The 14,132-nt window shown below is 43.6% G+C and overlaps 1 long non-coding RNA gene across 2 annotated transcripts; it reads left to right on the top strand.

Moving 5' to 3' along the window:
* The first annotated feature begins 2,482 nt into the window (after window positions 1-2,482).
* On the top strand, window positions 2,483-13,720 carry LOC109284277 (uncharacterized). Of its 2 annotated transcripts, XR_009461366.1 has the most exons (4): window positions 2,483-2,564; window positions 3,181-3,339; window positions 9,425-9,548; window positions 13,333-13,720. It is a non-coding gene; the product is annotated as an uncharacterized LOC109284277 (long non-coding RNA). The 2 variants fall into 2 exon arrangements; XR_002091659.2 differs by lacking the exon at window positions 9,425-9,548 and having other exon boundaries at window positions 13,333-13,713.
* The last annotated feature ends 412 nt before the right edge of the window (window positions 13,721-14,132 follow it).

The following is a 14,132-nucleotide window of genomic DNA, read 5'->3' as shown; positions in this document are numbered from 1 at the left end:
GCTCCAGCCAGCCCCTCTGCTACCCAAAGCTAATTGGGCTGATTAGAAGCCCAGGACTGACCCCCTTGTGCCTTCTGACAGCCCAGGGATGCTCCACCCCAGCTCAAAGTGCTGCAGTCCTGGGTGCACATGTAGATGCTGTGCCCAGAAGCAGTTAACTCCAGTGTGGACTGAGCTGGAGTTTACTGCTCTACCTTAATTGCACATGTAGATGCACTCAGTGTTGTCTACATTAGAGAATCATTCACACCTTAACTGCACCACCCTAAATATCCTACCAGAGCCACTAGAGGAAACACAACATAGCTACCCTATCTCCATGACAAAAACCCTCTTCTGTTGGCAAAGCTGTCTGTACACTATGAGTTTTGCCTGCAAAGCTGTGCCAGCTTTTCACACAACCTCCAAGTGATATAGCTATATTGGCAAAACTTTCAAGTGTAAATCAGATCATATGCACAGTGCGGTGAAAGAATATTAATGGTGAAATGAATACATACTATCTAACACTTAGCAAACCAGGGCTTCATGGAAGGATGTGGGACAGGAACTTCTATAAAGCACTTCATTTTCCATGTGATGAAAAGCCCTTCATTAAGAACTAGATAACAAGTGCTGCAAGGGGATTCCCTATCTTTTTTCTAGCAGTAAAGCCCTATCCTTGTCTTTCTATCAGTCTCTTTGTTTTGTCAAAGGAAGAGGATCAGGAATAGACTACAGGTTTCACTCCCTTTTAAAATAGTGTGGGCTTTTGAGGATGCTTCTGCTTGCCTTATGACCCAACAGTGAAGGCTGAGGTTTTCATAAACTCCTGAGTATTTAGGGAGATTGACTTGATATGCCTCAAATTGCCCATTCTCAAGGCCCAGAAATTAAACCCAACTGAAGGTATGTGGTGTTGGGATAACTGGAAGCCAGCTTGGCTTACACAGGACTCTCTTCAGTGAGTTGAAACTCAAAAAGGAATCCCATAGAAAGTAGAAACTTGGTCATAGTACTAGGAAAGAGTATAAGAGTATTGCATAGGCATACAGGGAGGAAATGAGGAAGGCCAATTCATGATTTGGAACTGACAAGGAATATAAAAGGTAATAAAAAGGAATCTGTAAACATGTCAAAAGTAGGAGGATGACCAAAAAAACCATTAGTTCTTTACAGAATGCAGAAGGCAGTCTAATTATAGATGATCCAAAGAAGGTGGAGGTATTTAATGACCTTTTTTACTTCAGTCTTCACAAACAGGGGTAGCTACCAGATGATGGGTGCAGTTGGCAGCAAAGATAGGGAAGGAGAAAAACAGCTCAGAGCAACTAAAAGAACAGGTGAGGGATTACTGAGAGAAGCAAGTCAGCAGGGCCGTATGAGATGCACCCTAGGTTACTGATGGAATTATCTGAGGCAATTTCAGTGCCATTGGCTATGGTTTTAGAGGGCTTGTAAAGGCCAGGTGAAGTCCCAGATGACTGGAAAAGGGCAAATATAGTGCCTAACTTTAAGAAAGGGAAGGAGGAGGATCCAGGGAACTACAGACCAGTCAGCCTGACCTTGATACCTGGAAGGATCACAGAGGAGGTCTTCAAGGAGTCTAGCACCTAGAGAAGAACAAAGATGATCAGAAACAGCCAGCATGGATTCACCAAAAGCAAGTCATGCCTGACTAACCTGATTTCCTTCTATGATAAAAAGTGACAGCCCCCTAGATGGGGGACAAAGCAGTGGACAAGGCCATCTCTGGGGGAGGGGGTGTGAATTGGGGCAACTGTTCTTGGCCCCATGGAGCTGGACAGAGCGGCCGCGGTGACTCCGTGCTGCCACTGGCTTCATGTCCGTCCGCTCAGCAGCTCTCTACCACTGAATTCGCCACTGACTTCTTTGCGTCCAGAGGTGGGGCCCTGCACAGGCTGATTTGCCCCGGGCCCTGTACCCTGCTCAGATCATCTCCGCCAGTGGATATACGTCAGTTTTAGGAAGGTTTTTGACACAGTCCCCCATGATATTCCCATTAACAAGCTCAGGAAATACAGACTAGATAACAGTATTCTAAGTGGAATACATAGTTGGCTAGATCACATAATTCAATGCCTCTATGTCTAACCGGGAGGAGGTAGCAAGTGGAGTTCAACAGCAGTCCTTTCAGGGTCCAGTATGGGGAATAACCTCTTTAATTAATTCTGACCATGAGATCAAGTGCACGATTAGCAAATCTGCAGAAGACACCAAGTCAGGTTGGGTTGCAGATACTCCATAGGGTAGGGCTAAACTCTAGAATGACCTGGATAAACTGGAAAAATGGTCTGCAATTAATAGGGTGGGATTCAAGAAGGACAAGTGCAAAGTCCTGCACTTGGGACAGAATAATTGCACACACAAATATAAAGCAGGAAATGATTGGCCATGCTGCAGTACTAAAGAGAAGGACCTGCGGGTTACAGTAAATCATTAGCTGAATATGAACCAACAGTGTACTCTTACTGCAAAAAGTGGCCAACAGCACACTGAGTTGTTTTAACAGGAGTGTCACTTGCAAATCAAGGGAAGTGATTTTTCCACCTTATTCAGTACTGGTGAGGCTTCACCTTGAGTACTGTGTTTAATTTTGGGCTCCATACTTCAAGAAGGATATAGACAGATTGGAAGGAGTTCACCACAGAGAAGCAAAATAGATTAGGCGCCTAGGAAACAAAGCATATGAGGAAAGGCTGAAAACTACAGTTATTTATTTTGGAGAACAGAGGACGGCAGGGGAATTTGATAACATCTTCAAATACCTGTAGGATTATTACAGAGAGAATGAAGATGGTTCTTTTCTTCCATGGCCATAGGGGACAGGATTAGAAGCAATAGCCTTAAGTTTTAGCAGGGGGAATTTAAGTTGGAGACTAGCAGGAACTATCTGACTATAAGGGTGGTCAATAGGGCTGTGCAAAGCTTCGGGTGCTGATTCAATTCAGAAGAGATTTGGCCTGATTTGGGGGCTGAATCTCCAAATCTGAATCAAATCAGGGTACCAGTAAAAAGGTCCGAATCAAGTTGGAGCTGGTAAGTAGGGGGCAGGGGAGGGATCGTGGTGAGGCCAAGGCTGCATTTAGCCAGTTTTGCTAAGAGGTGATCATGGGATACCAGATCGAAGCCTTTTAAAAAGTCAAGATATACAACATCAACCTCTTCTCCCTTGTCCAGGCGATAGGTCTCCTGGTCGTAATCGGAAATAAGATTGGTCAAACAAGACCTAACCGCCACAAACCCATGCTGGCTATCCCTCAGGATGCTGCCATCAGCCAGTCTGTTAAGAATGGTGGAGGAAGTAGTCCCAGAGTCTGCAGGCAATGGCGTAGACAGGTATAGTAATTGTTTGGTTCATTAAAATCTCTTTTCTCTGTTCATATCCAAAAGTTACAGTCCTACAACAATGCTCCATCTCACACAAGTAAAAAAGTGGGAATTGTAAAGGAGCATGTCAGCTAGGCATTTGGCAAAAGAAGTTTGGTGTAGATGCCAAACTCTGAGCTAATAGCCATTAAGAATCACTCTTCACACCCATAGAACCAATATGCTGATGCAATATTACCAGGAACAATGAACCTTTCCCTGCAACTAGAGCTAAGGAGGCATTAAGGAAGTGAGTTAACTTGTTCTAATCCAAAGCCCCTTGAGCTCAATGAATGCCATTCCACCTTGAGAGCAGGCCTTTTCTCTCAGCTCCCAATACGGGGTTTAAGGGGTATGGCTCTAGTATAAAAATATGGGAATTGCTCCAGAGGTTGAACTGAACATAGGCATAGTGTCTGACAGCAGACCTCAATCACTAAAACCTACTAAACTTAATTTTTATTTAATCCATTAAATGGGTACTGTCATCTGGCTTTCTTGCTTCTTGGAAACATCAGAAGAAGCTGTAGATTAATAATGGTTTGTCTGGATTTTTTTTCAGTGGTAGTCAGAAAAGATGCTTTGCCTCTATGGCCTTTAGATTCTGAATACAACTTGCCAAGTGGTCCAAAAATTCCATGCATATTTTGACCTGCCATTGAATGACATCCAATCCAAGTTAAAATCTGAGATTGTGGACAGGACAGGAACAGATAACCTTTACCAACATGAATAATTTATATTGTCAACTACCACAATGCTTGGTGGTAGGTTTGGGTAGTTTGTTCAAAAGACTAGTGCTATGTATTTAAAGACTAATAGTTTATTCAGAAGAGCAGTGCTATGTATTTATTGTACTAGGAAAAGCTATTTCTTTATTTATTGTACAAGGGAGAGAATGATCCATTTTGCACAGTTCCAATCTGCACTGGGAAAATGGGTTCTATTCATATGAACCAGACTAGAAAAAGGATTGAAATCAGTCATGTCTAAACCTGTATCACTCCTAACCTGAATGCTTAGTCTTGTGGAATTCTGACTTTCTTTTTTTGTTAGTGACTTTGTTTGAGAAACAGAGTCCAATCCAGTGAGCCATAAGGTTTTATGAAGAGGGAAATCTAACCCTCAGTCTCTCCTGATGTTCCATGTTGTTTGAAATACTTAAACAGGAACTGGATTTGGAAGACAAGGCCTCTCATATCCCAGAAATGCTTTAATTATGGAGGTACTGGTTAGAAGGGGCAGTGGCCTCATCTACTTACTGGTTTTGCAAAGGTAGCTCTCTGTCTTTAGTAAAAATACCCCAAAAAATTCCTGCCAAAAAAATTTCAGAAGTTTCAGGCCAACTTGAACATTTGGACAGAAACCCCCCCAAACCCAAATATTCTCACTGCCCTGCTCTCATGTTAATAGCTCTCCTTTCAGTAACAAGTCATTCATGGAAACATTGATTCCTTGATTAAAAGGCATCCTTAAAAGAAATCTGTTCTCCTTGCCTGGTTCTCCATGCTGCTGTTATTTATGGTGTTACCCATGGAAAGAACTGGAAGAATGAGTGTGACAATGAGCTCATCCCAGAGGCTAAGCCAATCTGTTAGGAAAACTGGCCCATTAACAAGTTTCTGCCACGGTACTTGGAAATTTGCTTTATAGCAAAAGATTTCATCACCCCGGTTTTGAAGAGGTTGGCAAGACATGTCCTTCGGTGTGCCTGAAATAAAGGTTATCTATTTCTTTTCAAACTAGGAAGCCAGTTCCTCTTATTCTGTCAGTAGTCCACAAGGAAAACAGAAGAAGCAGGCAGAACCAAACACTTCACTTTTTAATGGATATACCACACTGCAAAATCCAAAGGTCTGAAGTAGCTGTTAAGGCTTCAAGTCAATTCAAGTTACTTAATTATCTGATTTGGAAAACCTTGCAATTGCATACAGTACTCTTTTACTTGCTACTACAGGGGCATTTAAGGTTAAGACAGTCAGGGTGATCTTCTTTTGAGCTGCTTTGGGCATTGTCATTATGGGTAAACAGAACAAAGTGCATTTTTACACATGCTCTGGGGATGGGGAGTGTCATACTCTAAATTAGAGCATCTCCAAGAGACACTCTAATTAAAGCACCCACAGCATCTCATGTATCAGCATCCCCACTCTTCAAAATGGTGATGGGGGCACTTTAATTAAAACTCATCAAACGAGCTTTAGTTAAAATGCCCCAGCACCATTTTGAAGCATGGGGACGCTGATACATGAGATGTGGAGGTTGCAGGAAGTGCGCCATTTAGCACACTTCAGCAGACTCAACTGAGTCTGCTCTGACATGCTGTAATTACAGCAATCAGAGCAGCCTTCCTACATGTCTACAGGCACCCAAGATGTTCAACACTGACTAGTGATAAAGATGTTTCAGCATGGAAACCCAAAAATTCAGCTCACCATTCACAATCTTGGTACGATGTTATGCTTATTCAGATGAAGAGTATATAGTTTTTTCAGCATACAAAATAGCACTGTTCTAAGAGACTGCCACAATTTATCCATCCATCTCAAAACAACTTATTTATGTACAACCTAGAACAGCTAGGGTTATATGCACTCTGAGCTTGTAAGTGGTAGCAGATGTTGGCCTCCTGCTCTAAATTTTGTGTTCCATAGATTCCCAGATAAATTGCTACCTCTCTACCGATCCTTTTTGAGTAATAATAATAATTAAATGCCATTTATATTGGCCCTTTCATCCCAAAAATCTCAAAGCGTCCAATAAAATTTGACAACCCAATAGTAATATCAAACCTATATAGGTTATTGCATTTTTAAAGGATTATACAAGTATCAAATCCTCAAAACATCCCCAGAATGGTATGCATGGTGATTACCATTATCCTTATGTTACAGACAGAAAAAGAGAAACAAAGAAATGCATTAGTTTGCCAAAAACCATAGAGTAGATTGGTAGGAATCGTCAGACTATAGCTCAAACTTTCCTGGCTCTTAGCCTCATTCTCACTGCAACAGGCCACCCTGCTTCCTGAAAAAAAAATGTCCAATGTAATTTTGTTATAATTTAATGCAGAAAATTCAAGTGTCAATCAGTGATCCATTTGCCAGCAGCACAGTGCAACACTACACAATGCTTAGAATCATAGCAAGTTAGGGTTGGAAGGGACCTCAGGAGGTCATTTAGTTCAACTGCCTGCTCAAAGCAGGACCGTCCTCAACTATACCAGCCTAGCCATCCTAGTCTAGCTGGATCTAAAAAACCTCCAATGATACAGATTCCACACCCTTTCCAAGTAACATATTCCAGTGTTTTACTACTTGTAGTGAGAAAGTTCTTCCTGATGTAACCCAGATGGTACTCAGGCTTGTACCCCCTCTCCAAATGAAGGGATGTTAACAGGTGCAGGTGAGCTGTGGAAGACATAGCTGCTTGGCTGTGCGCAGCTCCCCTCTTTTCCCTACAGAGCAGAGCCAGGATACATGATGAACCTTAATTATGTACAACTTAATATGATACAGAAGTCATAGTTTTAACCTATGTACATGAAATATATAAACTATGTGCAATATATAATTATGCAAATACACACTATTAGCCCCTGAACCCACTCTTAGGCTAGTCCTCTGGGGTTCCTCTGGAGAGGACTGCAGACCCCCCCACCGCCCCACTCAGTGCCTTCCAGGCCTGCGGAGAGGGGCCCTTAAGGATAACCCAGGGGTTGGTTTAGGAAAGGAATAGTAATTGGGATGGCAATGGCAAGTTAATGATCAGATACTCATAACGGGTTTCACCAAACACTATACATTCTTAAGGCACGGGGCTTACTAATAATAAGGCACAGGGCTTAGAGAAAGGAAAGGGACAACATACTGCACTAGTGCAACTGTGGTGCCTCTGGAAGAAGTGAATCTTGGGTGAGAGAGAGAGAGAGAAGGAATACCCCGATATCCCAACACCACCTTTTAACTCTGCTTAAACCACCCAGTCAGCCGGGCCTCAATCCAACAATCCGCCTTTACCTCTGGGGCTTCCCCCCAGCTGCTTGCCACCAGGGGGAGGGCCCTCCTCTCCTATGGGAATCCCCTTCTTGGGCAACTCACAACTCCCAGGGCCCAATGAGATTCTCCTTGTTTCCCGAAGCAAAGCGTCTCCTCCTTCTATGGGGGGGTCCCCAGCTACTTCATGGGGCTGTCCCCACCTGCTGGTCTGCTTGTGGGCCCTGTGCTTGGTTGTGTACACTGATGGTCTGCTTTCAGCTCTGTGCACGCTCTGATGCACCGTCGCCCCAGCCCTGTGCAGGGGGTGAGGGAGGTTGGGGACTTAAGCTGCTTAGTGCAGCACCGAGATCCTGTCCACTCCCAGACCCTCCATGCACTGACCTGTCTACCCTGCCTCATGCAGGGGTTGGAGACCTGAGAAGCCTTGTGCAGTGCCAGGGTCTCGGTCCACTCCCAGACCCTCTGTGCACCATCACCACACTCCCTTCACTGCAGGGCTAGGGACGCAGCTGCTTACCACTCTCCATCTGATGAGGCATCTTCTGGGCACTTCTGGGGTGTGATGCAGGTATGGCTCGCTCTGGGCAGCAGCAGGGCATAGCCCCTGCTCCCAGTGCTACCACACTTGCATCAGCACCAGAAGTGTGGGCTCTGCCCTGCTGCCATTTGCCAACTAGGGCAGGGGCTAAGCCCTGCTGCCACTTGCTCTCTTCTGCCTGGAGTGAGCCACACTCACATCCCAGACCCCCCGCCCTGGCTGGACAAGTGGCAGTACAGCAGAGCCCCTGCTCCCAACACTGCCTCACCTGCATCCCGTGTCCACTTCCCCCCTCCCCAAATAAGGCACCCCACCCCCCCATCCCGGCTGGGCAGCTTGTCCCAGCCCCAATCCCTTCTGCCCCCCAGCCCTTCCCTCCCCCCTCCCCCAAACCCAACAGACTTACCAGCTGGAGGCAGCTGTCAGATGCCTGTTTAATCTGTGGCTGAATCTCCGAATCTTTTCTGAATCGATTTGGATGCTTTGAATTGATTCAGAGTTTTTACTTGGACTTGTGATTTATTCAGATTAGGAGATTCAGACCCTGAATTGGGCCGAATTACATAGCTACCAAAGCTTCACACAGCCCTACTAGATAAAATAATACATGCTTTTTAAAATGTTAGATGAGAGCTTAGGGCACATCTATACGGCCTCTCTCCTAAGGTCTTGTTTGTCACTAAGAAAATAAGGCTTTCCCTTCCCTCTTACTTATTCACACTGAGCCACACCAGAGATTGGCAGTTATGGAGTGTAAATAGCCCAGAGCAGATGTGAGGGATTCACTGGCCAGTGTCTTTTTGGGTTCCTCCGAAGCAGGAGTTTAAGCACAGCTCTTGGCACCTTGGGCTCATGCTGAGCCAGCTACTCTGCCTACTGCAAGTCTCTGGTATACCCAGCAGAAGAGAGTGAGAGCAGTTTGTCAGTGTCAGATGTGGAGATGGCAGGGCAGCTTTATAGATATGCCATTAGAAACCACAAATTATCTAAAGACTGGAATAGAACATCATAATGGTCCCCTCCAGCCTAAACCAATCGAGGAATGTTTGAAAGATCAAACTGATGTCTGTCATTCATGAGAATACTAAACATCACTACGCTGGATCACACTAATGCAATTATAAGTTACAAGGATCTTTGGTAAATGTGATATCTTTTATTAGACCAACTAAATAGTTGGACAATTCTTCTTAGCAAGCTTTTGGGCACAAACACATTTGTTCAAGCACAGGAAGAGTCTGATGATGTTCTGTGTTCTCTTGGATATAGTAGAAGTCAATATGCAAAATGCAGGTCTGTGAAAATGCAGATGCTTGGCAGGGAGGATCAGAGGCCATGGGAGACCGTAGGTGTCAGACAGGTGTGTGGGGGGGGTGGGAGGCGGGAAATGTTGATCTGGTGATAGAAGGTAGCTGGTAAAATGTAGAGAGGTTACCTGGGATTATCAGATGGCAGGCAGGTTATAATGTGCCATAAATCCAAAGTCTGTATTTAGTCTATGATTTTTTGTATCCTGTAGATTTATGAAGTGAAGTGAAGTTTGTAGGCTTGTCTACAAAAGGTGTTTCATAAATTCCCTTTGACGATTAGAACTGAGAAATTGGAGAGAGAGAGGTTGTCTTGTGAGAAGTGTGCACCCACAGGTAATTGGGTCTTTTTGCCTTTGATAAATTTTCAGCATGTGTTCATTTTCCCAGTAGAGTGGAGTCGTATCTTACGCGGGGGTTACGTTCTGAAGCCAGCGCGTAAGGCGAAAATCGCATAAGGTGAAAATCGGTGACTATACGTGGGGGGTGGGGGGCAGGGCTTGAGTTTGCACTCGGCGCCGTGTTTAGAGCTGTGTGGCTGGTGGCAGCGGTGCAGCGCAGGGTGGTGGTGGGGATGGCTGCATGCTGCCCAGCCACCACCACGCTGCCACTGCCACCCAGCGGCCAGCCACGCAGCTCTGGGCACGGCTCCATGACAACAGCGGGAGGTTTTGGAGGCAGTGGCCATCACTGCCATAATGGGCCTCCAGGTAAGCGGCAGTGCCATGTGCAAACTCAAGCCCCCACCCCCACCCCCCCGTCCCACCCCATGTATAGTTGAATTTGCATAAGTTAAATGTGCGTATGATGTGACTGACCTGTACCATCACATGAAAGCCCTGCTACCTAGTTCTAGTACATGGGGTTTGATTCCCCTCTTGCCTGTTCCTTGCATACTTGTTGAAATCACCTCTGCCCAGGTTTCAAAGGGCTACCATTCTGACCTGAGAGCTTGTCACACCTACTTTGGAAGTGACTACCCACTAGACATGGTGGTAGAAATCAGGCACTAGTCCAGAGGTGGGCAAAATGTGGCCCGCGGGCCAGATGCAGCCTGTCAGGCCATTCTATCCGGCCCACGGGGCCCTAAACATTTAAAATATTAATATTTATCTGCCCCTGGCTGCCTGTCATGCAGCCCTTGATGGCTTGCCAAAACTCAGTAAGTGGCCCTCCACCTGAAATAATTGTCCACCCCTGCACTAGTCACATTAGGTGCATGGTATATTCCTCTAAACTTTTCAGCTACTTGTTCAGTTGCTTTTGTGGGTATTGCTGTGTGCCCTATTTTACACTACTGTCTTGCACCTGAAAAAATGGGAAGAAAGAACAGAAGGTGTGGATATCATACACATTTTCTCCTGCCTGGATTCTACCGAGTGTACCTTGGGCAACTGAACAGGGAAGTGTCCAGCTGGTGACAATCAGATAGGGATAGATTTTCAAGCTCTTCCCAGCTGAATTCAAATATACAACAAATACATATCAGGAGTGATAAAAATAAAACTGAAATGGTCTCTGAATAGGTGTGAAGGAGACGCAATCTCATCCAGCATGACAGCTGATTCTTTTTAGCTAAAGTCAGTCACATGTCTAACATGGGGTCCAGATTTCATAACATATAACAGGGAAAGCATTCACCAGAGAGCAAGTTTGCATGAATGTATGAGAGAGGCTAGACTTAGACCTGTTTTTTTCATCACTAAGAAATGTAACAGCTTTTATGTCCTTTTATGACTCACTGTTCCCAGATGGAAAGAGCACACACATCATGGGTTTGGCACCAAACCCTATTCTTATTTCCCCACTAGCCCCATCCTGAGATGAAGTGAATACAACTGTTTGTTTAACCACTTCTAGTCAATGGGTTTTGTTCCAACAGCTTACTCAGTCAGCAGGAGGCCAAATGTAAAGAGGCAGGGGCCAAATGGGAGAAGGGAGACAACCTCTACTTTCAGCATCTTTTTACTTGTAAACTACAAAGCAATGAAGAAAGCCCACCCCAGCCCCTGTACCGTAGTGGAACATGAGGGGCATGATCCCTCCCTCAGTAAGAAGCAGCTCAGCTGTCACAGTTCAGGGACCTGTGCTCACTTTCATCAGCTAAAGTTCTGGCCTCACTACTTCCATTCCCACCATCAGCCCCACATCCACTTAAAAGCCCAGGGCCAGTTGGGCTGTACTGGCATAGGTATTTTAAATGGGGGGTTGAATGAGGAGGCACAACAGTGGTCTGCTCTCTCTGCAGTGCATGCACAGTGCTCGCCACCCATCCTTCAGACACAGGAACGCAGACACGTTTCTGAATTGTAACAGGCCTCCAGTATATTGCAATGTTGGACCTTATTGTATATCACGAATACAATTTTTGAATATCCTTTCTGATATGATTTTGAAAAAGGTTTATAGCAGCGTGAAGCTTGAAGTTCCATACTGTAACAGTAATCGTGATATCATGGCAAGGATGTCTCCACACCACACACACAAGACAAAAATAAGTATTCCACATTTTAGAGCTGCCAACATTTAAGAGTACCATGTCCATGGAAATGAAGGACTAACTATTCAGCCAAAAAAAAAAAGAGGAACAATTTAACTCTCTCCTAAAATTCAAAATTAAAGTTTATTTATTTATTTTTTTAATTTGAGAGCTTGGCAGAGAGCCTGCCTCACCTTTGTCATTTCTTCATGGCTCTTCTGGACAACTCCAGATCACTGTAGCCAGGCAAGTTCTCACAGAGCCACAATGCAATTACTTACACAGTGAAGGTGGGCAGGGAATGGGCCCTGAAGCAAAAGTGCCAAGATACCCAAAAGAAAGGCCATGCTTTATAATGTACATTGTTTATGAGAAGTGCTGCTGAGTCCCTGGTGTAGTTGCGTCCCAGTTCTCTCATGAACTATACAACATTTCTAAATCAAAATATTTTGGTTGTTTATTTGTTTGCCTACAGCTCAGATCCTTTTCCAGGAAAACAAACAAACAAACTACTTTCTGACCAGCCCTACAAAGAATGTATTCTGGAAATTAAAGGTTTATTGAGCATTCTCCCAAAACTATAATTACTTTTACAGAATAATAATTATAAACACTTATTGGACCCAAGCTAATTAAATGAAGGAAAAAAAGAAATCAAACAACTGGTCTCACACCAGTAGAAGAGATTAATATATTTATAATCTAATCTACTCTAGTTCAAGTAAACATTATAAAATAAGTGTCTCTCAAATGTTTATGTTAGAGAGATTCTGGATTTGCAAGCTCTGTGGTCTGTATTTGATGGAACGAAGCAAATTAACAGGACCTTTCCCTGGTCAGAATGTACTAGAACCTGATCTTAATTCAATCCAATAAGGACCATTATGCTATCTCCTACAGCACATTCATTAACTACTGTTGACAAGTTATTCTTTGACTAACTGAAAATATGCTATTCCATTTTGTTCTTTTTAGCAGCATGGGTCACTTACCACTGACTACAGAAATACTAATACTTCTACAGATAGTGTATGAAAATCTTGGAAATATCAGCCATGGAGAGCTTGACCAACTGTTTAGTGCCATTCATATATAAAAATTCTCTTATTACCGAATGCTGAAAGACACTGGATTACAAACGCCAATACTTTTAATGTTCTTTCCCTGTACTTTATAGATTCCCTTTATAGAACTTAATTATATAATTAAACCTTTTATTGCTTGACTTGCTCAGTGTTCATTTTTTTCTAAAAATCCTTAGTATACACTTATGATTGTATGTCACTTCTTTTATGTCTGCCTGTGTAGCTGTGACCCACATAACAATCAGTTTTTTTCTTGCATGCAAGATGTAGATCCAGATCCTCAGGGTAGCACAACATTATCTGCTGCATTACTGCCCAGAAGTCAAGATGTCCCTTTTTCTGACATTAGTAGGTCATTCTGACACCAGCATTGCCCCTCTGCAAAGCAGTGGGAGACATAAGAGGCTTTGCAAATTAGCTTCTCAGTGGAGGAGAAATTAGAGATGTAGTATCTGAGACTGTTTTTAAAGTAGGGTTTTTGTTTTGTTTAAATGTATACTGTATCAACGAGTCCTGGAATAGAAGTGGTCACACAGGATTAAATGCTTTCTTTCAGGACTCCCAGTCCAACAAAGACCAGTTCCCAAGAAGCAACACTGCATCAAGGAATGATTCTTGTCAGAATCTTGGAAGATCTGTTTTTCCTGTAGCTCCTTCTCTTACAGCCACTGCCTTTGCCGGAACATTGCCTAACATGACAGCACCATAGCCTGTCTTCCCAAGACTAGCCATTTGTTCACACGTATTGAGAAAAAGCCTGGAAGTGTATGTATAACAATGCCACCTGATAATGCCTGCTTTTGACTGAAGAACACACTTTGAAACGTATTTCATATACATCTGAAAAATTATATGATTAAAACATTTTTTAAATATCAATGAAACATGCAACTGAAAACCAACCCGTTTCTTTCCCCTATCAGTGTCTTCTATGTTTAGCCCCATATCCTTGCAAGGGAGGGAGAGAGGGCAAGCTTTACAGCTAGTGTAAATAAAACAGAGCTGCATTAGGGTTAAAGTAACATTTCACATTTGCAACAGCAGAGGAACAGCTCCATTACATTTATGATTCCTGACAAGACAAGAATCTCACGGCCTTTGTTTTTTTTTTAAGCGTTAGTTAATGTATACGATTCCTCCACATGTTATATTCCGATTCAAGTTAACATATACTTAAATCAACAGAAGTCTTGCCATTGACTTCAGTGGGAATTACACCAGGCCAGTAGGAGTGTTCTGGTCAGTCTGTTTAACAAAAGATCTACCGCCCTCAAGATCAGGCAGTCCTAGAAAACCACAAAAAATACATTGTGTTCTCCCAGCATCCTGCTTACTTAGGAGGGCAGATGATTTAAC

The sequence above is a fragment of the Alligator mississippiensis genome, chromosome 4, assembly GCF_030867095.1.
Source record: "Alligator mississippiensis isolate rAllMis1 chromosome 4, rAllMis1, whole genome shotgun sequence".
NCBI lineage: Eukaryota > Metazoa > Chordata > Crocodylia > Alligatoridae > Alligator > Alligator mississippiensis.
The sequence above is the reverse complement of the archived record's forward strand: the minus strand, read 5'-3'. Positions and strand labels throughout refer to the sequence as shown.